Genomic DNA, 25,958 nt, shown 5'->3' on the forward strand with positions numbered 1-25,958 from the left:
CCCACCAGTACAAGCTGTAAAAGATTTCCAGGGCTTATCCAAGCAAACTAGACGTGGGTCGAAGGTTGAGCAATCCTTAAATCAGCAGCAAAGTTAAAATTGAAATCAGCCTCAGAATCCTTTATAGGATGGTCCAACATCTGTTGCTTACAGGGCTCAATCGGACAGCCTCTGGTGCTGACTCCTTAAGCCACCTCCTGTTTTTGCCTTGTCCTTGATACAGCCATGGGCCCACATACACTCAGAGGTACCGAGTTTTTCTCATGTCTATTGGGTCTATTGTGATGCTCTCAGGCTTGTATGACCCAGCCATTGTGATGGGGAGGGGGTTTTCATTTTGCAAGCACCCTGGACCATTAATCTTTATATCTTTAAATATAATTGGCATTAAACTAAAACCCTTTAGGGCCAGATCAATACAGCAGCAAAGAATGCTTATTCGTTGTTGTTTGCCTCTTCATTTCATACCACCCGATATCTAAATGGTGTTTGGACTTTCTGCCCTCTGAAATAAGGACATTTGGTATGGCAAACCTTTGACCAGAGGTCCTAATCAATGGTTTGATTGACTCTCCCTTTGCGCTTGCTTCTGCAACACATGTACTAATATTGGAATGATAATGGGAAATTTAAATCGGCCCCTGCTCTAAAGGATGACACGCACATTCGTAAAGCATTCACTATTTTTGGAACATGACTGGACAGAAACTTTCTTAATTTGCAAGTGTTGATTTTTTAATAGATCTTTCTTTATTGAAGATTGAAATTGTATGTTCATTCATATTACACGACAACACAATGCATTTTGCGCCAAATTCAACACTAATGCCTCAGGAGCCTTTTACTTGTGAGTCCTCTTGACTGAATGAACAGCCCCGTCCCCTTCAATTTCTTGACTTGTACTTTTACAAGTGGCACGCTTCTTTTGTTTTTTTTTATCCCATTCTACCAAACTCAGTATTATCACTTTCCCCCTTGTTGTGCACTCCAGCGTAAACTGCTTTAAGGTGCTATTTGCAAATATCGCTCTGAACTACAGCTTTACTTGCTTCTGGGCCTTAATCTTTAAATGGGGCTGAGCAGTGTACTCCGGGTTTGGCTGCTTTTAGTTGGTTGATTTCTTTTTTGATTTCTGTAACTTTCAAACAGTCCCATTGTGAAATACCATTGCCACAATGTGCTGCAGTGCATGAAAACTTAAAATTAATGGTAGGGAGAGGGAGAGGGGCTGGGGGGAAGAGAGAGTGCTTTGCGAGGGAAGGAGACAGGGAGGAGAGAGAGAGAAAACAAAGAAAATATGGTATTTGGGGGCTATGTATTTGCATGGAAAAGATTTTAGCCTTTTAATCAAGTGGAAAGGGGCTCTGTGGTTGGTATCTCAGCCTGTTGATGCTTTGTTGAGTTGCTTGGAACATGCAAGGAAGGAGACCTGAAGCACTCCCGACCAGGTTGCATGTCTCCAAGTTACTGAAATCCAACAGACCTCCTCCCTGTGCCACAAACTTCTGGGCACTGAGCTCTGCAGTTGTTCCCCACAGGTCGCCAAGTGTCCCAGATTTACTTTCTCAGAGTTGCTAGTTACTGCTACCCCACCTCGACCACTATATTTTCCCCAGATACTTGCTACTGTGGAGTAAGCAGGGCTAAGAGAGAGGGAGAGGGGGTGTGCCTATGCAAATCATCTGCCAGTATGCTTCCTGGGAGGTCATTCCATCTCACCATCTGACACCTGGGCAGCGGCAGGTAATTTGGAGAACAGACATATTCGGACAGGCCACAGAGCAAAAGCTGGGCCGTTGATTGAGGATCCCTTTAGCCATGTCTCCCTAAGTTACTGAGGTCCAGAAAAATTCCACCCTCAGCTCTTATAGAGAGGTCCTTGGCCGATCGTGGCCGATCAGGGTCGGGGGTGGGGGGACTGCACACTGCCTCACCTTTTCACTGCTTTCTACAGCGGTAATGCTTTTGCAGAAGGGGCCTGTACAAGTGATTTTGTCTGCGCTGTGGGAAAGTGACATTTATCCACTGACATTAACCAAATTACTTGTGCTGTTCAACGCACATACATGCATAGAAATCATGTTATGTTTTTTGGGGAAGGTCTAGAGGGTCCTGCTGATGATTTATTAAGCTGTCTGCTACTCTTGCTTTTACATAGTCTTCCCTGCCCAGGCATGTTTAAGGCATACTGTATGTCCCTCCATTACAATGAAAACTCTGTTGAAAGCACAGAGGTACATAGGAGTGGATCTGTTAAGAACTGAAACAAAAAGCCTGGAAAAATGTCGAAACGCGTAGGATTTGGACTTACAATTAAATGACTCACATTCAGATGTGCTATCCCTTGCCCCCCTGACCCCCTTTCCTTTTGTGTAATCCTTTTGTTCTCAGTAGGGTTTTCCAAAGTGGCTTTCAAATAAAAGATCATAGACCTGCATTTTGTGGCACACATGCCTCATATCCCGTTGCTCTTGATAAACTCACATCATCTCCCACCAATACAAGCTGTAAAAGATTTTCAGGGCTTAGCCAAGCAAACTAGACGCGGGTCGAAGGTTGAGCAATCCTTTAATCAGCAGCAAAGTTAACATTGAAATAAGCCTCAGAATCTCTTAAAGGATGGTCCAACATCTGTTGCTGGCAGTGCGCAATGGGGCAGCCTGGGTGCTGACACCTTAAGCCATCTCCTATTCTTGCCTTGTCCTTGATCCAGCCATGGGCCCACATGCACTCAGAGGTACAGAGTGTTTCTCATGTCTCTGGGTCTGCTGTGATGCTCTCACTCTTGCATCACCCAGCCATCGTGATGGGGAGAGGGGTGTCGATTTGCAAGCACCGTTGAGCATGAATCTTTTTATCTTTAAATATAATTGGCATTAAACCAAACCCTTTAGGACCAGATCAATAAAGCAGCAAAGAATGCTGATGTATTGCTGTTTGCCGCTTAATTCCATACCATCCGACATCTAAATGGTGTTTGGTCAAACGTTTGCCATATCAAATGTCCTTATGTTAAAGAGCAGAAAGTCCAGAGGTCCTAATCAATGGTTTGGTTGGCTCTCCCTTTGCGCTTGCCTTAAGGCGTCAGCCCGATTGCGCCCTGCAAGCAACCAGTGTTGGCCCATCCTTTAAGAGATTCTGAAGCTGATTTCAATGTTATTTTTGCTGCTGATTTAAGGATTGCTCAACCTTCGGCCCACGTCTAATTTCCTTGGCTATGCCCTTGACATCTTTTACAGCTTGTATTGGTGGGAGATGATGTGAGTTTATCAAGAGCAACGGGATATGAGGCATGTGGGCCATAAAAAACATGTCTAGGATCTTTTTTTATAAGAAAGTCTCTTTAAGTAGGGAACTTTGGACAACACTGCTGAGAGCAAAAGGATTACACAAAAGGTAAGCGGGTCAGTGGGTCAAGGGATAGCACATCTGACTGTGAGTCCGTTTATTGTAAGTCCAAATCCTACCTGTTTCAACATTTTTCCAGGCTTTTTGTTTCATTTCTTAACAGATCCATTCCTATGTACCTCAGCAAAACATGTACTAATATTGGAATGAAAATGGGAAAATAGAATTGGCCCCTGCTTCAAAGGATGACACGCACATTCGTAAAGCATTCACTATTTTTGGCACACGACAGGACAGAAACTTTCTTAATCTGCAAGTATTTATTTTTTAATACATCTTTTTTTAATGAAGATTGAAATTGTATTTTCATACATAATACACGACAACACAATACATTTTGGGCCAAATTCAACACTAATGCCTCGGGAGACTTTTACTTGTGAGTCCTATTGACTGAATGAACAGCCCCATCTCCTTCAATTTCTTGACTTGTACTTTTAGAAGTGGCACGCTGCTTTTGTTTTTTATCCCATTCTACCAAACTGAGTATTATCACTTTTCCTCTTGTTGTGCACTCCAGCGTCAACTGCTTTAAGGAGCTATTTGCAAACATCGCTCTGAACTACAGCTTTACTTGCTTCTAGGCCTTAATCTTTAATTGTGGCTTAGCAGTGTACTCCGGATTTGGCTGCTTTTAGTTGGTTAATTCTTTTTTTATTTCTGTAACTTTCAAACAGTCCGATTGTGAAATACCATTGTCACAATGTGCTGCAGTGCAGGAAAACTTAAAATGAATGGTAGGGAGAGGAAGAGGGAGGGGGGGGTTATGGGGGATGGGAAGGAGGGAGGGAGGGAGGGAGGAGAGAGAGACAGAGAGAGAGAAAACAAAGAAAATATGGTTTTCGGTGGCTATGTGTTTGCATGGAAAAGATTTTAGGCTTTTAATCATGTGGAAAGGGGCTCTGTGGCTGGCATGGCAGCCTGTTGATGCTTTGTTGAGTTGCTTGGAACATGCAAGGAAGGAGACCTGAAGCACTCCCGACCAGGTTGCATGTCTCCAAGTTACTGAAATCCCACAGACCTTCTCCCCGTGCCACAAAGTTCTGGGAGATGAGCTCTGCAGTTGTTCCCCACAAGTCGCCAAGCTCCCCAGATTTACTTTCTCAGAGTTGCTAGTTACTGCTACCCTACCTCGACCACTATATTTTGCCCAGATACTTGCTACTGTGGAGTAAGCAGGGGTAAGAAAGAGAGCGAGGGGGTTTGCCTATGCAAATCATCTGCCAGGATCCTACCTGGGAGGTCATTCCATCTCACCAGCTGACACCTGGGCAGCGGCAGGTAATTTGGAGAACAGATATATACGGACAGGCCACAAAGCAAAGGCTGAGCTGTTGATTGAGGATCCCTTTTGCCATGTCTCCCCAAGTTACAGAGGTCCAGAAAATTCCACCCTCAGCTCTCATAGAGAGGTCCTTGGCCGATCGTGGCCGATCAGAGGAGGGAAGTGTCGGAGGTGACTGCACACTGCCTCACCTTCACTGCTTTCTACAGTGGTAATGCTTTTGCAGAAGGGGCCTGTACAAGTGATTTTGTTCTGCGCTGTGGGAAAGTGACATTTATCCACTGACATTAACCAAACTACTTGCGCTGTTCAACGCACATGCATGCAGAGAAATAATGTTATGTTTTTTGGGGAAGATCTAGAGGGTCCTGCTGATGATTCTTTTAAGCTGTCTGCTACTCTTGCTTTTACATAGAGTCTTCCCTGCCCAGGAATGTTTAAGGTATACTGTATGTCCCTCCCTTACAATGAAAACTCTGTTGAAAGCACAGAGGTACATAGGAATGGATCTGTTAAGAAATGAGACAAAAAGCCTGGAAAATGTAGAAACAGGTAGTATTTGGACTTAGCACATTTGACTGTGAGTTAGTTTATTGTATCAGTTGACCCACTGACCCCCTTACCTTTTGTGTAATACTTTTGCTCTCAGTGGGGTTGCCCAAAGTTCCCTTCTTAAAGCGGCTTTCTTATAAAAAAATCCTAGACCTGCTTTTTGTGGCACACATGCCTCATATCCCGTTGCAGTTGATAAAGTCACATCATCTCCCACCAGTACAAGCTGTAAAAGATTTCCAGGGCTTATCCAAGCAAACTAGACGTGGGTCGAAGGTTGAGCAATCCTTAAATCAGCAGCAAAGTTAAAATTGAAATCAGCCTCAGAATCCTTTATAGGATGGTCCAACATCTGTTGCTTACAGGGCTCAATCGGACAGCCTCTGGTGCTGACTCCTTAAGCCACCTCCTGTTTTTGCCTTGTCCTTGATACAGCCATGGGCCCACATACACTCAGAGGTACCGAGTTTTTCTCATGTCTATTGGGTCTATTGTGATGCTCTCAGGCTTGTATGACCCAGCCATTGTGATGGGGAGGGGGTTTTCATTTTGCAAGCACCCTGGACCATTAATCTTTATATCTTTAAATATAATTGGCATTAAACTAAAACCCTTTAGGGCCAGATCAATACAGCAGCAAAGAATGCTTATTCGTTGTTGTTTGCCTCTTCATTTCATACCACCCGATATCTAAATGGTGTTTGGACTTTCTGCCCTCTGAAATAAGGACATTTGGTATGGCAAACCTTTGACCAGAGGTCCTAATCAATGGTTTGATTGACTCTCCCTTTGCGCTTGCTTCTGCAACACATGTACTAATATTGGAATGATAATGGGAAATTTAAATCGGCCCCTGCTCTAAAGGATGACACGCACATTCGTAAAGCATTCACTATTTTTGGAACATGACTGGACAGAAACTTTCTTAATTTGCAAGTGTTGATTTTTTAATAGATCTTTCTTTATTGAAGATTGAAATTGTATGTTCATTCATATTACACGACAACACAATGCATTTTGCGCCAAATTCAACACTAATGCCTCAGGAGCCTTTTACTTGTGAGTCCTCTTGACTGAATGAACAGCCCCGTCCCCTTCAATTTCTTGACTTGTACTTTTACAAGTGGCACGCTTCTTTTGTTTTTTTTTATCCCATTCTACCAAACTCAGTATTATCACTTTCCCCCTTGTTGTGCACTCCAGCGTAAACTGCTTTAAGGTGCTATTTGCAAATATCGCTCTGAACTACAGCTTTACTTGCTTCTGGGCCTTAATCTTTAAATGGGGCTGAGCAGTGTACTCCGGGTTTGGCTGCTTTTAGTTGGTTGATTTCTTTTTTGATTTCTGTAACTTTCAAACAGTCCCATTGTGAAATACCATTGCCACAATGTGCTGCAGTGCATGAAAACTTAAAATTAATGGTAGGGAGAGGGAGAGGGGCTGGGGGGAAGAGAGAGTGCTTTGCGAGGGAAGGAGACAGGGAGGAGAGAGAGAGAAAACAAAGAAAATATGGTATTTGGGGGCTATGTATTTGCATGGAAAAGATTTTAGCCTTTTAATCAAGTGGAAAGGGGCTCTGTGGTTGGTATCTCAGCCTGTTGATGCTTTGTTGAGTTGCTTGGAACATGCAAGGAAGGAGACCTGAAGCACTCCCGACCAGGTTGCATGTCTCCAAGTTACTGAAATCCAACAGACCTCCTCCCTGTGCCACAAACTTCTGGGCACTGAGCTCTGCAGTTGTTCCCCACAGGTCGCCAAGTGTCCCAGATTTACTTTCTCAGAGTTGCTAGTTACTGCTACCCCACCTCGACCACTATATTTTCCCCAGATACTTGCTACTGTGGAGTAAGCAGGGCTAAGAGAGAGGGAGAGGGGGTGTGCCTATGCAAATCATCTGCCAGTATGCTTCCTGGGAGGTCATTCCATCTCACCATCTGACACCTGGGCAGCGGCAGGTAATTTGGAGAACAGACATATTCGGACAGGCCACAGAGCAAAAGCTGGGCCGTTGATTGAGGATCCCTTTAGCCATGTCTCCCTAAGTTACTGAGGTCCAGAAAAATTCCACCCTCAGCTCTTATAGAGAGGTCCTTGGCCGATCGTGGCCGATCAGGGTCGGGGGTGGGGGGACTGCACACTGCCTCACCTTTTCACTGCTTTCTACAGCGGTAATGCTTTTGCAGAAGGGGCCTGTACAAGTGATTTTGTCTGCGCTGTGGGAAAGTGACATTTATCCACTGACATTAACCAAATTACTTGTGCTGTTCAACGCACATACATGCATAGAAATCATGTTATGTTTTTTGGGGAAGGTCTAGAGGGTCCTGCTGATGATTTATTAAGCTGTCTGCTACTCTTGCTTTTACATAGTCTTCCCTGCCCAGGCATGTTTAAGGCATACTGTATGTCCCTCCATTACAATGAAAACTCTGTTGAAAGCACAGAGGTACATAGGAGTGGATCTGTTAAGAACTGAAACAAAAAGCCTGGAAAAATGTCGAAACGCGTAGGATTTGGACTTACAATTAAATGACTCACATTCAGATGTGCTATCCCTTGCCCCCCTGACCCCCTTTCCTTTTGTGTAATCCTTTTGTTCTCAGTAGGGTTTTCCAAAGTGGCTTTCAAATAAAAGATCATAGACCTGCATTTTGTGGCACACATGCCTCATATCCCGTTGCTCTTGATAAACTCACATCATCTCCCACCAATACAAGCTGTAAAAGATTTTCAGGGCTTAGCCAAGCAAACTAGACGCGGGTCGAAGGTTGAGCAATCCTTTAATCAGCAGCAAAGTTAACATTGAAATAAGCCTCAGAATCTCTTAAAGGATGGTCCAACATCTGTTGCTGGCAGTGCGCAATGGGGCAGCCTGGGTGCTGACACCTTAAGCCATCTCCTATTCTTGCCTTGTCCTTGATCCAGCCATGGGCCCACATGCACTCAGAGGTACAGAGTGTTTCTCATGTCTCTGGGTCTGCTGTGATGCTCTCACTCTTGCATCACCCAGCCATCGTGATGGGGAGAGGGGTGTCGATTTGCAAGCACCGTTGAGCATGAATCTTTTTATCTTTAAATATAATTGGCATTAAACCAAACCCTTTAGGACCAGATCAATAAAGCAGCAAAGAATGCTGATGTATTGCTGTTTGCCGCTTAATTCCATACCATCCGACATCTAAATGGTGTTTGGTCAAACGTTTGCCATATCAAATGTCCTTATGTTAAAGAGCAGAAAGTCCAGAGGTCCTAATCAATGGTTTGGTTGGCTCTCCCTTTGCGCTTGCCTTAAGGCGTCAGCCCGATTGCGCCCTGCAAGCAACCAGTGTTGGCCCATCCTTTAAGAGATTCTGAAGCTGATTTCAATGTTATTTTTGCTGCTGATTTAAGGATTGCTCAACCTTCGGCCCACGTCTAATTTCCTTGGCTATGCCCTTGACATCTTTTACAGCTTGTATTGGTGGGAGATGATGTGAGTTTATCAAGAGCAACGGGATATGAGGCATGTGGGCCATAAAAGACATGTCTAGGATCTTTTTTTATAAGAAAGTCTCTTTAAGTAGGGAACTTTGGACAACACTGCTGAGAGCAAAAGGATTACACAAAAGGTAAGCGGGTCAGTGGGTCAAGGGATAGCACATCTGACTGTGAGTCCGTTTATTGTAAGTCCAAATCCTACCTGTTTCAACATTTTTCCAGGCTTTTTGTTTCATTTCTTAACAGATCCATTCCTATGTACCTCAGCAAAACATGTACTAATATTGGAATGAAAATGGGAAAATAGAATTGGCCCCTGCTTCAAAGGATGACACGCACATTCGTAAAGCATTCACTATTTTTGGCACACGACAGGACAGAAACTTTCTTAATCTGCAAGTATTTATTTTTTAATACATCTTTTTTTAATGAAGATTGAAATTGTATTTTCATACATAATACACGACAACACAATACATTTTGGGCCAAATTCAACACTAATGCCTCGGGAGACTTTTACTTGTGAGTCCTATTGACTGAATGAACAGCCCCATCTCCTTCAATTTCTTGACTTGTACTTTTAGAAGTGGCACGCTGCTTTTGTTTTTTATCCCATTCTACCAAACTGAGTATTATCACTTTTCCTCTTGTTGTGCACTCCAGCGTCAACTGCTTTAAGGAGCTATTTGCAAACATCGCTCTGAACTACAGCTTTACTTGCTTCTAGGCCTTAATCTTTAATTGTGGCTTAGCAGTGTACTCCGGATTTGGCTGCTTTTAGTTGGTTAATTCTTTTTTTATTTCTGTAACTTTCAAACAGTCCGATTGTGAAATACCATTGTCACAATGTGCTGCAGTGCAGGAAAACTTAAAATGAATGGTAGGGAGAGGAAGAGGGAGGGGGGGTTATGGGGGATGGGAAGGAGGGAGGGAGGGAGGGAGGAGAGAGAGACAGAGAGAGAGAAAACAAAGAAAATATGGTTTTCGGTGGCTATGTGTTTGCATGGAAAAGATTTTAGGCTTTTAATCATGTGGAAAGGGGCTCTGTGGCTGGCATGGCAGCCTGTTGATGCTTTGTTGAGTTGCTTGGAACATGCAAGGAAGGAGACCTGAAGCACTCCCGACCAGGTTGCATGTCTCCAAGTTACTGAAATCCCACAGACCTTCTCCCCGTGCCACAAAGTTCTGGGAGATGAGCTCTGCAGTTGTTCCCCACAAGTCGCCAAGCTCCCCAGATTTTCTTTCTCAGAGTTGCTAGTTACTGCTACCCTACCTCGACCACTATATTTTGCCCAGATACTTGCTACTGTGGAGTAAGCAGGGGTAAGAAAGAGAGCGAGGGGGTTTGCCTATGCAAATCATCTGCCAGGATCCTACCTGGGAGGTCATTCCATCTCACCAGCTGACACCTGGGCAGCGGCAGGTAATTTGGAGAACAGATATATACGGACAGGCCACAAAGCAAAGGCTGAGCTGTTGATTGAGGATCCCTTTTGCCATGTCTCCCCAAGTTACAGAGGTCCAGAAAATTCCACCCTCAGCTCTCATAGAGAGGTCCTTGGCCGATCGTGGCCGATCAGAGGAGGGAAGTGTCGGAGGTGACTGCACACTGCCTCACCTTCACTGCTTTCTACAGTGGTAATGCTTTTGCAGAAGGGGCCTGTACAAGTGATTTTGTTCTGCGCTGTGGGAAAGTGACATTTATCCACTGACATTAACCAAACTACTTGCGCTGTTCAACGCACATGCATGCAGAGAAATAATGTTATGTTTTTTGGGGAAGATCTAGAGGGTCCTGCTGATGATTCTTTTAAGCTGTCTGCTACTCTTGCTTTTACATAGAGTCTTCCCTGCCCAGGAATGTTTAAGGTATACTGTATGTCCCTCCCTTACAATGAAAACTCTGTTGAAAGCACAGAGGTACATAGGAATGGATCTGTTAAGAAATGAGACAAAAAGCCTGGAAAATGTAGAAACAGGTAGTATTTGGACTTAGCACATTTGACTGTGAGTTAGTTTATTGTATCAGTTGACCCACTGACCCCCTTACCTTTTGTGTAATACTTTTGCTCTCAGTGGGGTTGCCCAAAGTTCCCTTCTTAAAGCGGCTTTCTTATAAAAAAATCCTAGACCTGCTTTTTGTGGCACACATGCCTCATATCCCGTTGCAGTTGATAAAGTCACATCATCTCCCACCAGTACAAGCTGTAAAAGATTTCCAGGGCTTATCCAAGCAAACTAGACGTGGGTCGAAGGTTGAGCAATCCTTAAATCAGCAGCAAAGTTAAAATTGAAATCAGCCTCAGAATCCTTTATAGGATGGTCCAACATCTGTTGCTTACAGGGCTCAATCGGACAGCCTCTGGTGCTGACTCCTTAAGCCACCTCCTGTTTTTGCCTTGTCCTTGATACAGCCATGGGCCCACATACACTCAGAGGTACCGAGTTTTTCTCATGTCTATTGGGTCTATTGTGATGCTCTCAGGCTTGTATGACCCAGCCATTGTGATGGGGAGGGGGTTTTCATTTTGCAAGCACCCTGGACCATTAATCTTTATATCTTTAAATATAATTGGCATTAAACTAAAACCCTTTAGGGCCAGATCAATACAGCAGCAAAGAATGCTTATTCGTTGTTGTTTGCCTCTTCATTTCATACCACCCGATATCTAAATGGTGTTTGGACTTTCTGCCCTCTGAAATAAGGACATTTGGTATGGCAAACCTTTGACCAGAGGTCCTAATCAATGGTTTGATTGACTCTCCCTTTGCGCTTGCTTCTGCAACACATGTACTAATATTGGAATGATAATGGGAAATTTAAATCGGCCCCTGCTCTAAAGGATGACACGCACATTCGTAAAGCATTCACTATTTTTGGAACATGACTGGACAGAAACTTTCTTAATTTGCAAGTGTTGATTTTTTAATAGATCTTTCTTTATTGAAGATTGAAATTGTATGTTGATTCATATTACACGACAACACAATGCATTTTGCGCCAAATTCAACACTAATGCCTCAGGAGCCTTTTACTTGTGAGTCCTCTTGACTGAATGAACAGCCCCGTCCCCTTCAATTTCTTGACTTGTACTTTTACAAGTGGCACGCTTCTTTTGTTTTTTTTTATCCCATTCTACCAAACTCAGTATTATCACTTTCCCCCTTGTTGTGCACTCCAGCGTAAACTGCTTTAAGGTGCTATTTGCAAATATCGCTCTGAACTACAGCTTTACTTGCTTCTGGGCCTTAATCTTTAAATGGGGCTGAGCAGTGTACTCCGGGTTTGGCTGCTTTTAGTTGGTTGATTTCTTTTTTGATTTCTGTAACTTTCAAACAGTCCCATTGTGAAATACCATTGCCACAATGTGCTGCAGTGCATGAAAACTTAAAATTAATGGTAGGGAGAGGGAGAGGGGCTGGGGGGAAGAGAGAGTGCTTTGCGAGGGAAGGAGACAGGGAGGAGAGAGAGAGAAAACAAAGAAAATATGGTATTTGGGGGCTATGTATTTGCATGGAAAAGATTTTAGCCTTTTAATCAAGTGGAAAGGGGCTCTGTGGTTGGTATCTCAGCCTGTTGATGCTTTGTTGAGTTGCTTGGAACATGCAAGGAAGGAGACCTGAAGCACTCCCGACCAGGTTGCATGTCTCCAAGTTACTGAAATCCAACAGACCTCCTCCCTGTGCCACAAACTTCTGGGCACTGAGCTCTGCAGTTGTTCCCCACAGGTCGCCAAGTGTCCCAGATTTACTTTCTCAGAGTTGCTAGTTACTGCTACCCCACCTCGACCACTATATTTTCCCCAGATACTTGCTACTGTGGAGTAAGCAGGGCTAAGAGAGAGGGAGAGGGGGTGTGCCTATGCAAATCATCTGCCAGTATGCTTCCTGGGAGGTCATTCCATCTCACCATCTGACACCTGGGCAGCGGCAGGTAATTTGGAGAACAGACATATTCGGACAGGCCACAGAGCAAAAGCTGGGCCGTTGATTGAGGATCCCTTTAGCCATGTCTCCCTAAGTTACTGAGGTCCAGAAAAATTCCACCCTCAGCTCTTATAGAGAGGTCCTTGGCCGATCGTGGCCGATCAGGGTCGGGGGTGGGGGGACTGCACACTGCCTCACCTTTTCACTGCTTTCTACAGCGGTAATGCTTTTGCAGAAGGGGCCTGTACAAGTGATTTTGTCTGCGCTGTGGGAAAGTGACATTTATCCACTGACATTAACCAAATTACTTGTGCTGTTCAACGCACATACATGCATAGAAATCATGTTATGTTTTTTGGGGAAGGTCTAGAGGGTCCTGCTGATGATTTATTAAGCTGTCTGCTACTCTTGCTTTTACATAGTCTTCCCTGCCCAGGCATGTTTAAGGCATACTGTATGTCCCTCCATTACAATGAAAACTCTGTTGAAAGCACAGAGGTACATAGGAGTGGATCTGTTAAGAACTGAAACAAAAAGCCTGGAAAAATGTCGAAACGCGTAGGATTTGGACTTACAATTAAATGACTCACATTCAGATGTGCTATCCCTTGCCCCCCTGACCCCCTTTCCTTTTGTGTAATCCTTTTGTTCTCAGTAGGGTTTTCCAAAGTGGCTTTCAAATAAAAGATCATAGACCTGCATTTTGTGGCACACATGCCTCATATCCCGTTGCTCTTGATAAACTCACATCATCTCCCACCAATACAAGCTGTAAAAGATTTTCAGGGCTTAGCCAAGCAAACTAGACGCGGGTCGAAGGTTGAGCAATCCTTTAATCAGCAGCAAAGTTAACATTGAAATAAGCCTCAGAATCTCTTAAAGGATGGTCCAACATCTGTTGCTGGCAGTGCGCAATGGGGCAGCCTGGGTGCTGACACCTTAAGCCATCTCCTATTCTTGCCTTGTCCTTGATCCAGCCATGGGCCCACATGCACTCAGAGGTACAGAGTGTTTCTCATGTCTCTGGGTCTGCTGTGATGCTCTCACTCTTGCATCACCCAGCCATCGTGATGGGGAGAGGGGTGTCGATTTGCAAGCACCGTTGAGCATGAATCTTTTTATCTTTAAATATAATTGGCATTAAACCAAACCCTTTAGGACCAGATCAATAAAGCAGCAAAGAATGCTGATGTATTGCTGTTTGCCGCTTAATTCCATACCATCCGACATCTAAATGGTGTTTGGTCAAACGTTTGCCATATCAAATGTCCTTATGTTAAAGAGCAGAAAGTCCAGAGGTCCTAATCAATGGTTTGGTTGGCTCTCCCTTTGCGCTTGCCTTAAGGCGTCAGCCCGATTGCGCCCTGCAAGCAACCAGTGTTGGCCCATCCTTTAAGAGATTCTGAAGCTGATTTCAATGTTATTTTTGCTGCTGATTTAAGGATTGCTCAACCTTCGGCCCACGTCTAATTTCCTTGGCTATGCCCTTGACATCTTTTACAGCTTGTATTGGTGGGAGATGATGTGAGTTTATCAAGAGCAACGGGATATGAGGCATGTGGGCCATAAAAAACATGTCTAGGATCTTTTTTTATAAGAAAGTCTCTTTAAGTAGGGAACTTTGGACAACACTGCTGAGAGCAAAAGGATTACACAAAAGGTAAGCGGGTCAGTGGGTCAAGGGATAGCACATCTGACTGTGAGTCCGTTTATTGTAAGTCCAAATCCTACCTGTTTCAACATTTTTCCAGGCTTTTTGTTTCATTTCTTAACAGATCCATTCCTATGTACCTCAGCAAAACATGTACTAATATTGGAATGAAAATGGGAAAATAGAATTGGCCCCTGCTTCAAAGGATGACACGCACATTCGTAAAGCATTCACTATTTTTGGCACACGACAGGACAGAAACTTTCTTAATCTGCAAGTATTTATTTTTTAATACATCTTTTTTTAATGAAGATTGAAATTGTATTTTCATACATAATACACGACAACACAATACATTTTGGGCCAAATTCAACACTAATGCCTCGGGAGACTTTTACTTGTGAGTCCTATTGACTGAATGAACAGCCCCATCTCCTTCAATTTCTTGACTTGTACTTTTAGAAGTGGCACGCTGCTTTTGTTTTTTATCCCATTCTACCAAACTGAGTATTATCACTTTTCCTCTTGTTGTGCACTCCAGCGTCAACTGCTTTAAGGAGCTATTTGCAAACATCGCTCTGAACTACAGCTTTACTTGCTTCTAGGCCTTAATCTTTAATTGTGGCTTAGCAGTGTACTCCGGATTTGGCTGCTTTTAGTTGGTTAATTCTTTTTTTATTTCTGTAACTTTCAAACAGTCCGATTGTGAAATACCATTGTCACAATGTGCTGCAGTGCAGGAAAACTTAAAATGAATGGTAGGGAGAGGAAGAGGGAGGGGGGGGTTATGGGGGATGGGAAGGAGGGAGGGAGGGAGGGAGGAGAGAGAGACAGAGAGAGAGAAAACAAAGAAAATATGGTTTTCGGTGGCTATGTGTTTGCATGGAAAAGATTTTAGGCTTTTAATCATGTGGAAAGGGGCTCTGTGGCTGGCATGGCAGCCTGTTGATGCTTTGTTGAGTTGCTTGGAACATGCAAGGAAGGAGACCTGAAGCACTCCCGACCAGGTTGCATGTCTCCAAGTTACTGAAATCCCACAGACCTTCTCCCCGTGCCACAAAGTTCTGGGAGATGAGCTCTGCAGTTGTTCCCCACAAGTCGCCAAGCTCCCCAGATTTACTTTCTCAGAGTTGCTAGTTACTGCTACCCTACCTCGACCACTATATTTTGCCCAGATACTTGCTACTGTGGAGTAAGCAGGGGTAAGAAAGAGAGCGAGGGGGTTTGCCTATGCAAATCATCTGCCAGGATCCTACCTGGGAGGTCATTCCATCTCACCAGCTGACACCTGGGCAGCGGCAGGTAATTTGGAGAACAGATATATACGGACAGGCCACAAAGCAAAGGCTGAGCTGTTGATTGAGGATCCCTTTTGCCATGTCTCCCCAAGTTACAGAGGTCCAGAAAATTCCACCCTCAGCTCTCATAGAGAGGTCCTTGGCCGATCGTGGCCGATCAGAGGAGGGAAGTGTCGGAGGTGACTGCACACTGCCTCACCTTCACTGCTTTCTACAGTGGTAATGCTTTTGCAGAAGGGGCCTGTACAAGTGATTTTGTTCTGCGCTGTGGGAAAGTGACATTTATCCACTGACATTAACCAAACTACTTGCGCTGTTCAACGCACATGCATGCAGAGAAATAATGTTATGTTTTTTGGGGAAGATCTAGAGGGTCCTGCTGATGATTCTTTTAAGCTGTCTGCTACTCTTGCTTTTACATAGAGTCTTCCCTGCCCAGGAATGTTTAAGGTATACTGTATGTCCCTCCCTTACAATGAAAACTCTGTTGAAAGCACAGAGGTACATAGGAATGGATCTGTTAAGAAATGAGACAAAAAGCCTGGAAAATGTAGAAACAGGTAGTATTTGGACTTAGCACATTTGACTGTGAGTTAGTTTATTGTATCAGTTGACCCACTGACCCCCTTACCTTTTGTGTAATACTTTTGCTCTCAGTGGGGTTGCCCAAAGTTCCCTTCTTAAAGCGGCTTTCTTATAAAAAAATCCTAGACCTGCTTTTTGTGGCACACATGCCTCATATCCCGTTGCAGTTGATAAAGTCACATCATCTCCCACCAGTACAAGCTGTAAAAGATTTCCAGGGCTTATCCAAGCAAACTAGACGTGGGTCGAAGGTTGAGCAATCCTTAAATCAGCAGCAAAGTTAAAATTGAAATCAGCCTCAGAATCCTTTATAGGATGGTCCAACATCTGTTGCTTACAGGGCTCAATCGGACAGCCTCTGGTGCTGACTCCTTAAGCCACCTCCTGTTTTTGCCTTGTCCTTGATACAGCCATGGGCCCACATACACTCAGAGGTACCGAGTTTTTCTCATGTCTATTGGGTCTATTGTGATGCTCTCAGGCTTGTATGACCCAGCCATTGTGATGGGGAGGGGGTTTTCATTTTGCAAGCACCCTGGACCATTAATCTTTATATCTTTAAATATAATTGGCATTAAACTAAAACCCTTTAGGGCCAGATCAATACAGCAGCAAAGAATGCTTATTCGTTGTTGTTTGCCTCTTCATTTCATACCACCCGATATCTAAATGGTGTTTGGACTTTCTGCCCTCTGAAATAAGGACATTTGGTATGGCAAACCTTTGACCAGAGGTCCTAATCAATGGTTTGATTGACTCTCCCTTTGCGCTTGCTTCTGCAACACATGTACTAATATTGGAATGATAATGGGAAATTTAAATCGGCCCCTGCTCTAAAGGATGACACGCACATTCGTAAAGCATTCACTATTTTTGGAACATGACTGGACAGAAACTTTCTTAATTTGCAAGTGTTGATTTTTTAATAGATCTTTCTTTATTGAAGATTGAAATTGTATGTTCATTCATATTACACGACAACACAATGCATTTTGCGCCAAATTCAACACTAATGCCTCAGGAGCCTTTTACTTGTGAGTCCTCTTGACTGAATGAACAGCCCCGTCCCCTTCAATTTCTTGACTTGTACTTTTACAAGTGGCACGCTTCTTTTGTTTTTTTTTATCCCATTCTACCAAACTCAGTATTATCACTTTCCCCCTTGTTGTGCACTCCAGCGTAAACTGCTTTAAGGTGCTATTTGCAAATATCGCTCTGAACTACAGCTTTACTTGCTTCTGGGCCTTAATCTTTAAATGGGGCTGAGCAGTGTACTCCGGGTTTGGCTGCTTTTAGTTGGTTGATTTCTTTTTTGATTTCTGTAACTTTCAAACAGTCCCATTGTGAAATACCATTGCCACAATGTGCTGCAGTGCATGAAAACTTAAAATTAATGGTAGGGAGAGGGAGAGGGGCTGGGGGGAAGAGAGAGTGCTTTGCGAGGGAAGGAGACAGGGAGGAGAGAGAGAGAAAACAAAGAAAATATGGTATTTGGGGGCTATGTATTTGCATGGAAAAGATTTTAGCCTTTTAATCAAGTGGAAAGGGGCTCTGTGGTTGGTATCTCAGCCTGTTGATGCTTTGTTGAGTTGCTTGGAACATGCAAGGAAGGAGACCTGAAGCACTCCCGACCAGGTTGCATGTCTCCAAGTTACTGAAATCCAACAGACCTCCTCCCTGTGCCACAAACTTCTGGGCACTGAGCTCTGCAGTTGTTCCCCACAGGTCGCCAAGTGTCCCAGATTTACTTTCTCAGAGTTGCTAGTTACTGCTACCCCACCTCGACCACTATATTTTCCCCAGATACTTGCTACTGTGGAGTAAGCAGGGCTAAGAGAGAGGGAGAGGGGGTGTGCCTATGCAAATCATCTGCCAGTATGCTTCCTGGGAGGTCATTCCATCTCACCATCTGACACCTGGGCAGCGGCAGGTAATTTGGAGAACAGACATATTCGGACAGGCCACAGAGCAAAAGCTGGGCCGTTGATTGAGGATCCCTTTAGCCATGTCTCCCTAAGTTACTGAGGTCCAGAAAAATTCCACCCTCAGCTCTTATAGAGAGGTCCTTGGCCGATCGTGGCCGATCAGGGTCGGGGGTGGGGGGACTGCACACTGCCTCACCTTTTCACTGCTTTCTACAGCGGTAATGCTTTTGCAGAAGGGGCCTGTACAAGTGATTTTGTCTGCGCTGTGGGAAAGTGACATTTATCCACTGACATTAACCAAATTACTTGTGCTGTTCAACGCACATACATGCATAGAAATCATGTTATGTTTTTTGGGGAAGGTCTAGAGGGTCCTGCTGATGATTTATTAAGCTGTCTGCTACTCTTGCTTTTACATAGTCTTCCCTGCCCAGGCATGTTTAAGGCATACTGTATGTCCCTCCATTACAATGAAAACTCTGTTGAAAGCACAGAGGTACATAGGAGTGGATCTGTTAAGAACTGAAACAAAAAGCCTGGAAAAATGTCGAAACGCGTAGGATTTGGACTTACAATTAAATGACTCACATTCAGATGTGCTATCCCTTGCCCCCCTGACCCCCTTTCCTTTTGTGTAATCCTTTTGTTCTCAGTAGGGTTTTCCAAAGTGGCTTTCAAATAAAAGATCATAGACCTGCATTTTGTGGCACACATGCCTCATATCCCGTTGCTCTTGATAAACTCACATCATCTCCCACCAATACAAGCTGTAAAAGATTTTCAGGGCTTAGCCAAGCAAACTAGACGCGGGTCGAAGGTTGAGCAATCCTTTAATCAGCAGCAAAGTTAACATTGAAATAAGCCTCAGAATCTCTTAAAGGATGGTCCAACATCTGTTGCTGGCAGTGCGCAATGGGGCAGCCTGGGTGCTGACACCTTAAGCCATCTCCTATTCTTGCCTTGTCCTTGATCCAGCCATGGGCCCACATGCACTCAGAGGTACAGAGTGTTTCTCATGTCTCTGGGTCTGCTGTGATGCTCTCACTCTTGCATCACCCAGCCATCGTGATGGGGAGAGGGGTGTCGATTTGCAAGCACCGTTGAGCATGAATCTTTTTATCTTTAAATATAATTGGCATTAAACCAAACCCTTTAGGACCAGATCAATAAAGCAGCAAAGAATGCTGATGTATTGCTGTTTGCCGCTTAATTCCATACCATCCGACATCTAAATGGTGTTTGGTCAAACGTTTGCCATATCAAATGTCCTTATGTTAAAGAGCAGAAAGTCCAGAGGTCCTAATCAATGGTTTGGTTGGCTCTCCCTTTGCGCTTGCCTTAAGGCGTCAGCCCGATTGCGCCCTGCAAGCAACCAGTGTTGGCCCATCCTTTAAGAGATTCTGAAGCTGATTTCAATGTTATTTTTGCTGCTGATTTAAGGATTGCTCAACCTTCGGCCCACGTCTAATTTCCTTGGCTATGCCCTTGACATCTTTTACAGCTTGTATTGGTGGGAGATGATGTGAGTTTATCAAGAGCAACGGGATATGAGGCATGTGGGCCATAAAAAACATGTCTAGGATCTTTTTTTATAAGAAAGTCTCTTTAAGTAGGGAACTTTGGACAACACTGCTGAGAGCAAAAGGATTACACAAAAGGTAAGCGGGTCAGTGGGTCAAGGGATAGCACATCTGACTGTGAGTCCGTTTATTGTAAGTCCAAATCCTACCTGTTTCAACATTTTTCCAGGCTTTTTGTTTCATTTCTTAACAGATCCATTCCTATGTACCTCAGCAAAACATGTACTAATATTGGAATGAAAATGGGAAAATAGAATTGGCCCCTGCTTCAAAGGATGACACGCACATTCGTAAAGCATTCACTATTTTTGGCACACGACAGGACAGAAACTTTCTTAATCTGCAAGTATTTATTTTTTAATACATCTTTTTTTAATGAAGATTGAAATTGTATTTTCATACATAATACACGACAACACAATACATTTTGGGCCAAATTCAACACTAATGCCTCGGGAGACTTTTACTTGTGAGTCCTATTGACTGAATGAACAGCCCCATCTCCTTCAATTTCTTGACTTGTACTTTTAGAAGTGGCACGCTGCTTTTGTTTTTTATCCCATTCTACCAAACTGAGTATTATCACTTTTCCTCTTGTTGTGCACTCCAGCGTCAACTGCTTTAAGGAGCTATTTGCAAACATCGCTCTGAACTACAGCTTTACTTGCTTCTAGGCCTTAATCTTTAATTGTGGCTTAGCAGTGTACTCCGGATTTGGCTGCTTTTAGTTGGTTAATTCTTTTTTTATTTCTGTAACTTTCAAACAGTCCGATTGTGAAATACCATTGTCACAATGTGCTGCAGTGCAGGAAAACTTAAAATGAATGGTAGGGAGAGGAAGAGGGAGGGGGGGTTATGGGGGATGGGAAGGAGGGAGGGAGGGAGGGAGGAGAGAGAGACAGAGAGAGAGAAAACAAAGAAAATATGGTTTTCGGTGGCTATGTGTTTGCATGGAAAAGATTTTAGGCTTTTAATCATGTGGAAAGGGGCTCTGTGGCTGGCATGGCAGCCTGTTGATGCTTTGTTGAGTTGCTTGGAACATGCAAGGAAGGAGACCTGAAGCACTCCCGACCAGGTTGCATGTCTCCAAGTTACTGAAATCCCACAGACCTTCTCCCCGTGCCACAAAGTTCTGGGAGATGAGCTCTGCAGTTGTTCCCCACAAGTCGCCAAGCTCCCCAGATTTTCTTTCTCAGAGTTGCTAGTTACTGCTACCCTACCTCGACCACTATATTTTGCCCAGATACTTGCTACTGTGGAGTAAGCAGGGGTAAGAAAGAGAGCGAGGGGGTTTGCCTATGCAAATCATCTGCCAGGATCCTACCTGGGAGGTCATTCCATCTCACCAGCTGACACCTGGGCAGCGGCAGGTAATTTGGAGAACAGATATATACGGACAGGCCACAAAGCAAAGGCTGAGCTGTTGATTGAGGATCCCTTTTGCCATGTCTCCCCAAGTTACAGAGGTCCAGAAAATTCCACCCTCAGCTCTCATAGAGAGGTCCTTGGCCGATCGTGGCCGATCAGAGGAGGGAAGTGTCGGAGGTGACTGCACACTGCCTCACCTTCACTGCTTTCTACAGTGGTAATGCTTTTGCAGAAGGGGCCTGTACAAGTGATTTTGTTCTGCGCTGTGGGAAAGTGACATTTATCCACTGACATTAACCAAACTACTTGCGCTGTTCAACGCACATGCATGCAGAGAAATAATGTTATGTTTTTTGGGGAAGATCTAGAGGGTCCTGCTGATGATTCTTTTAAGCTGTCTGCTACTCTTGCTTTTACATAGAGTCTTCCCTGCCCAGGAATGTTTAAGGTATACTGTATGTCCCTCCCTTACAATGAAAACTCTGTTGAAAGCACAGAGGTACATAGGAATGGATCTGTTAAGAAATGAGACAAAAAGCCTGGAAAATGTAGAAACAGGTAGTATTTGGACTTAGCACATTTGACTGTGAGTTAGTTTATTGTATCAGTTGACCCACTGACCCCCTTACCTTTTGTGTAATACTTTTGCTCTCAGTGGGGTTGCCCAAAGTTCCCTTCTTAAAGCGGCTTTCTTATAAAAAAATCCTAGACCTGCTTTTTGTGGCACACATGCCTCATATCCCGTTGCAGTTGATAAAGTCACATCATCTCCCACCAGTACAAGCTGTAAAAGATTTCCAGGGCTTATCCAAGCAAACTAGACGTGGGTCGAAGGTTGAGCAATCCTTAAATCAGCAGCAAAGTTAAAATTGAAATCAGCCTCAGAATCCTTTATAGGATGGTCCAACATCTGTTGCTTACAGGGCTCAATCGGACAGCCTCTGGTGCTGACTCCTTAAGCCACCTCCTGTTTTTGCCTTGTCCTTGATACAGCCATGGGCCCACATACACTCAGAGGTACCGAGTTTTTCTCATGTCTATTGGGTCTATTGTGATGCTCTCAGGCTTGTATGACCCAGCCATTGTGATGGGGAGGGGGTTTTCATTTTGCAAGCACCCTGGACCATTAATCTTTATATCTTTAAATATAATTGGCATTAAACTAAAACCCTTTAGGGCCAGATCAATACAGCAGCAAAGAATGCTTATTCGTTGTTGTTTGCCTCTTCATTTCATACCACCCGATATCTAAATGGTGTTTGGACTTTCTGCCCTCTGAAATAAGGACATTTGGTATGGCAAACCTTTGACCAGAGGTCCTAATCAATGGTTTGATTGACTCTCCCTTTGCGCTTGCTTCTGCAACACATGTACTAATATTGGAATGATAATGGGAAATTTAAATCGGCCCCTGCTCTAAAGGATGACACGCACATTCGTAAAGCATTCACTATTTTTGGAACATGACTGGACAGAAACTTTCTTAATTTGCAAGTGTTGATTTTTTAATAGATCTTTCTTTATTGAAGATTGAAATTGTATGTTCATTCATATTACACGACAACACAATGCATTTTGCGCCAAATTCAACACTAATGCCTCAGGAGCCTTTTACTTGTGAGTCCTCTTGACTGAATGAACAGCCCCGTCCCCTTCAATTTCTTGACTTGTACTTTTACAAGTGGCACGCTTCTTTTGTTTTTTTTTATCCCATTCTACCAAACTCAGTATTATCACTTTCCCCCTTGTTGTGCACTCCAGCGTAAACTGCTTTAAGGTGCTATTTGCAAATATCGCTCTGAACTACAGCTTTACTTGCTTCTGGGCCTTAATCTTTAAATGGGGCTGAGCAGTGTACTCCGGGTTTGGCTGCTTTTAGTTGGTTGATTTCTTTTTTGATTTCTGTAACTTTCAAACAGTCCCATTGTGAAATACCATTGCCACAATGTGCTGCAGTGCATGAAAACTTAAAATTAATGGTAGGGAGAGGGAGAGGGGCTGGGGGGAAGAGAGAGTGCTTTGCGAGGGTAGGAGACAGGGAGGAGAGAGAGAGAAAACAAAGAAAATATGGTATTTGGGGGCTATGTATTTGCATGGAAAAGATTTTAGCCTTTTAATCAAGTGGAAAGGGGCTCTGTGGTTGGTATCTCAGCCTGTTGATGCTTTGTTGAGTTGCTTGGAACATGCAAGGAAGGAGACCTGAAGCACTCCCGACCAGGTTGCATGTCTCCAAGTTACTGAAATCCAACAGACCTCCTCCCTGTGCCACAAACTTCTGGGCACTGAGCTCTGCAGTTGTTCCCCACAGGTCGCCAAGTGTCCCAGATTTACTTTCTCAGAGTTGCTAGTTACTGCTACCCCACCTCGACCACTATATTTTCCCCAGATACTTGCTACTGTGGAGTAAGCAGGGCTAAGAGAGAGGGAGAGGGGGTGTGCCTATGCAAATCATCTGCCAGTATGCTTCCTGGGAGGTCATTCCATCTCACCATCTGACACCTGGGCAGCGGCAGGTAATTTGGAGAACAGACATATTCGGACAGGCCACAGAGCAAAAGCTGGGCCGTTGATTGAGGATCCCTTTAGCCATGTCTCCCTAAGTTACTGAGGTCCAGAAAAATTCCACCCTCAGCTCTTATAGAGAGGTCCTTGGCCGATCGTGGCCGATCAGGGTCGGGGGTGGGGGGACTGCACACTGCCTCACCTTTTCACTGCTTTCTACAGCGGTAATGCTTTTGCAGAAGGGGCCTGTACAAGTGATTTTGTCTGCGCTGTGGGAAAGTGACATTTATCCACTGACATTAACCAAATTACTTGTGCTGTTCAACGCACATACATGCATAGAAATCATGTTATGTTTTTTGGGGAAGGTCTAGAGGGTCCTGCTGATGATTTATTAAGCTGTCTGCTACTCTTGCTTTTACATAGTCTTCCCTGCCCAGGCATGTTTAAGGCATACTGTATGTCCCTCCATTACAATGAAAACTCTGTTGAAAGCACAGAGGTACATAGGAGTGGATCTGTTAAGAACTGAAACAAAAAGCCTGGAAAAATGTCGAAACGCGTAGGATTTGGACTTACAATTAAATGACTCACATTCAGATGTGCTATCCCTTGCCCCCCTGACCCCCTTTCCTTTTGTGTAATCCTTTTGTTCTCAGTAGGGTTTTCCAAAGTGGCTTTCAAATAAAAGATCATAGACCTGCATTTTGTGGCACACATGCCTCATATCCCGTTGCTCTTGATAAACTCACATCATCTCCCACCAATACAAGCTGTAAAAGATTTTCAGGGCTTAGCCAAGCAAACTAGACGCGGGTCGAAGGTTGAGCAATCCTTTAATCAGCAGCAAAGTTAACATTGAAATAAGCCTCAGAATCTCTTAAAGGATGGTCCAACATCTGTTGCTGGCAGTGCGCAATGGGGCAGCCTGGGTGCTGACACCTTAAGCCATCTCCTATTCTTGCCTTGTCCTTGATCCAGCCATGGGCCCACATGCACTCAGAGGTACAGAGTGTTTCTCATGTCTCTGGGTCTGCTGTGATGCTCTCACTCTTGCATCACCCAGCCATCGTGATGGGGAGAGGGGTGTCGATTTGCAAGCACCGTTGAGCATGAATCTTTTTATCTTTAAATATAATTGGCATTAAACCAAACCCTTTAGGACCAGATCAATAAAGCAGCAAAGAATGCTGATGTATTGCTGTTTGCCGCTTAATTCCATACCATCCGACATCTAAATGGTGTTTGGTCAAACGTTTGCCATATCAAATGTCCTTATGTTAAAGAGCAGAAAGTCCAGAGGTCCTAATCAATGGTTTGGTTGGCTCTCCCTTTGCGCTTGCCTTAAGGCGTCAGCCCGATTGCGCCCTGCAAGCAACCAGTGTTGGCCCATCCTTTAAGAGATTCTGAAGCTGATTTCAATGTTATTTTTGCTGCTGATTTAAGGATTGCTCAACCTTCGGCCCACGTCTAATTTCCTTGGCTATGCCCTTGACATCTTTTACAGCTTGTATTGGTGGGAGATGATGTGAGTTTATCAAGAGCAACGGGATATGAGGCATGTGGGCCATAAAAAACATGTCTAGGATCTTTTTTTATAAGAAAGTCTCTTTAAGTAGGGAACTTTGGACAACACTGCTGAGAGCAAAAGGATTACACAAAAGGTAAGCGGGTCAGTGGGTCAAGGGATAGCACATCTGACTGTGAGTCTGTTTATTGTAAGTCCAAATCCTACCTGTTTCAACATTTTTCCAGGCTTTTTGTTTCATTTCTTAACAGATCCATTCCTATGTACCTCAGCAAAACATGTACTAATATTGGAATGAAAATGGGAAAATAGAATTGGCCCCTGCTTCAAAGGATGACACGCACATTCGTAAAGCATTCACTATTTTTGGCACACGACAGGACAGAAACTTTCTTAATCTGCAAGTATTTATTTTTTAATACATCTTTTTTTAATGAAGATTGAAATTGTATTTTCATACATAATACACGACAACACAATACATTTTGGGCCAAATTCAACACTAATGCCTCGGGAGACTTTTACTTGTGAGTCCTATTGACTGAATGAACAGCCCCATCTCCTTCAATTTCTTGACTTGTACTTTTAGAAGTGGCACGCTGCTTTTGTTTTTTATCCCATTCTACCAAACTGAGTATTATCACTTTTCCTCTTGTTGTGCACTCCAGCGTCAACTGCTTTAAGGAGCTATTTGCAAACATCGCTCTGAACTACAGCTTTACTTGCTTCTAGGCCTTAATCTTTAATTGTGGCTTAGCAGTGTACTCCGGATTTGGCTGCTTTTAGTTGGTTAATTCTTTTTTTATTTCTGTAACTTTCAAACAGTCCGATTGTGAAATACCATTGTCACAATGTGCTGCAGTGCAGGAAAA

The 25,958-nt window shown here is 43.8% G+C and overlaps 5 non-coding genes across 5 annotated transcripts; all 5 read left to right on the forward strand.

The window, feature by feature from the left end:
• The first annotated feature begins 581 nt into the window (after positions 1–581).
• On the forward strand, positions 582–688 carry LOC138560767 (U6 spliceosomal RNA). Its single transcript, XR_011299233.1, has one exon. It is a non-coding gene; the product is annotated as a U6 spliceosomal RNA (small nuclear RNA).
• A 5,350-nt stretch (positions 689–6,038) lies between these two features.
• LOC138560768 (U6 spliceosomal RNA) lies at positions 6,039–6,145 on the forward strand. The gene has a single exon (XR_011299234.1). It is a non-coding gene; the product is annotated as a U6 spliceosomal RNA (small nuclear RNA).
• A 5,349-nt stretch (positions 6,146–11,494) lies between these two features.
• LOC138560769 (U6 spliceosomal RNA) lies at positions 11,495–11,601 on the forward strand. The gene has a single exon (XR_011299235.1). It is a non-coding gene; the product is annotated as a U6 spliceosomal RNA (small nuclear RNA).
• Positions 11,602–16,951: 5,350 nt separating this feature from the next.
• On the forward strand, positions 16,952–17,058 carry LOC138560770 (U6 spliceosomal RNA). Its single transcript, XR_011299236.1, has one exon. It is a non-coding gene; the product is annotated as a U6 spliceosomal RNA (small nuclear RNA).
• A 5,349-nt stretch (positions 17,059–22,407) lies between these two features.
• Positions 22,408–22,514, forward strand: LOC138560771 (U6 spliceosomal RNA). Its single transcript, XR_011299237.1, has one exon. It is a non-coding gene; the product is annotated as a U6 spliceosomal RNA (small nuclear RNA).
• The last annotated feature ends 3,444 nt before the right edge of the window (positions 22,515–25,958 follow it).

This window comes from Ambystoma mexicanum, unplaced genomic scaffold (assembly GCF_040938575.1).
Source record: "Ambystoma mexicanum isolate Mex_15411 unplaced genomic scaffold, UKY_AmexF1_1 Mex_scaf48, whole genome shotgun sequence".
Lineage (NCBI taxonomy): Eukaryota > Metazoa > Chordata > Amphibia > Caudata > Ambystomatidae > Ambystoma > Ambystoma mexicanum.